Here is a 1,763-nt window from a genome sequence, read left to right on the forward strand (position 1 = left end):
GCATTAGTCCTAGTGGATTATGCAACACGATACCCAGAGGCAGTGTTGCTCCGCAGCATTTCCGCGAAAAGTGTAGAGGATGCACTGTTTCATCTAATCTCCCGGGTTGGAATCCCAAAAGAGATTCTCACTGATCAAGGCACGGCATTTATGTCACAGACTCTCCGCGAACTTTATGAACTATTGGGCATTAAATCGATTCGTACCAGCGTTTATCACCCACAAACAGACGGTCTGGTCGAACGATTTAATCGCACATTAAAAACCATGATTCGAAAGTTTGTTCATGAAGATGCCAAAAATTGGGACAGATGGCTGGATCCCCTCTTGTTTGACATGCGTGAGGTCCCCCAAGCCTCCAAGGGGGTTTCGGGGTTTTCCCCCTTCGAGCTTCTCTACAGACGTCAGTCCCATGGGGTGTTGGATGTTCTAAGAGAAATTTGGGAGGATGGACAGTAAAAATGAAATTCAATATGTACTGGACCTGAGAACAAAACTCCACACTTTGGGGCGGCTCTCTATGGAGAATTTGTTACAGGCTGAGGGCAGACAAAGCCGGTTGTATAACAGGGGAACCAGATTACGTGAATTTGCACTGGGAGAGAAAGTACTTGTATTGCTCCCAACTTCTAGTTCCAAATTACTCGCCAAGTGGCAAGGACCCTTTGAGGTCACACGACGAGTTGGAGATCTCAATTATGAGGTAGTATGATCAGACAGGAGCGGGGCACATCAAATTGACCATCTCAATCTCCTTAAAAAGTGGAGCGAGGCAGAGTCAGTAATGTTGGCGATGGCGGTGAGTGGAGAGGAAGATCTCGGGCCAGAAGTGAACACTAAAAATCTATCTCTCGCTCTGGCCCCAGGAGGAGATCACCTCTCGCCCTCACAACTAACTGATGTGGCCAAGTTGCAAGCAGAATTTGCAGATGTGTTCTCGCCCCTGCCTGGTCGCACAAACCTCATTCAGCACCACATTGAGATTGAGCCGGGCGTGGTAGTGCGCAGCCGGCTGTATCGTTTGCCTGAACACAAAAAAAGTAGTTCAGACTGAATTAGAGGCGATGCTAGATATGTAAGTAATAGAGGAATCAAACAGTGATTGGGCGAGCCCGATAGTTTTAGTGCCTAAAACGGACGGTTCGGTCTGGTTCTGTGTGGATTATCGCAAGGTGAATGCTGTCGAAATTTGACACGTATCCAATGCCGCGGGTTGACCAATTGCTTGATCGGCTGGGATCTGCTCTATTTTACTCGACACTGAATTTAACAAAAGGATATTGGCAGATCCCCTTATCACCTATATCCAAAAAAAAGACCGCTTTCACAACGCTGTTTGGATTACACCAATTTGTTACGCTTCCTTTCGGGTTGTTCGGGGCACTGGCCACTTTTCAGCATCTCATGGACAGAATCCTCCAACCGTATACTGCCTATGCCGCTGCCTATCTGGATGACATCATCATCTACAGTCAGGATTGGCAACGTCATATGGCGCATCTGCGGGCTGTCCTGCGAGTGCTGAGAGGGGCCGGGCTAACGGCTAACCCGAAGAAGTGTGCGATTGGGCGTGTGGAGGTCAGGTATCTGGGTTTCCACTTGGGTCCCCAAATTAGTAAGACGGCAGCAGTTGCGACCTGTCCGAGACCCAAGACCAAAAAGGATGTGAGGCAGTTCCTGGGGCTGGCGGGATAGTATAGAAGGTTTGTACCTAAGTATTCGGACCTCACCAGCCCGCTGACTGACCTCACTAAAAAGGAAGC

The sequence above is a fragment of the Sinocyclocheilus grahami genome, unplaced genomic scaffold, assembly GCF_001515645.1.
Source record: "Sinocyclocheilus grahami isolate Dianchi unplaced genomic scaffold, SAMN03320097.WGS_v1.1 scaffold2540.1, whole genome shotgun sequence".
NCBI classification, from domain to species: Eukaryota; Metazoa; Chordata; class Actinopteri; order Cypriniformes; family Cyprinidae; genus Sinocyclocheilus; species Sinocyclocheilus grahami.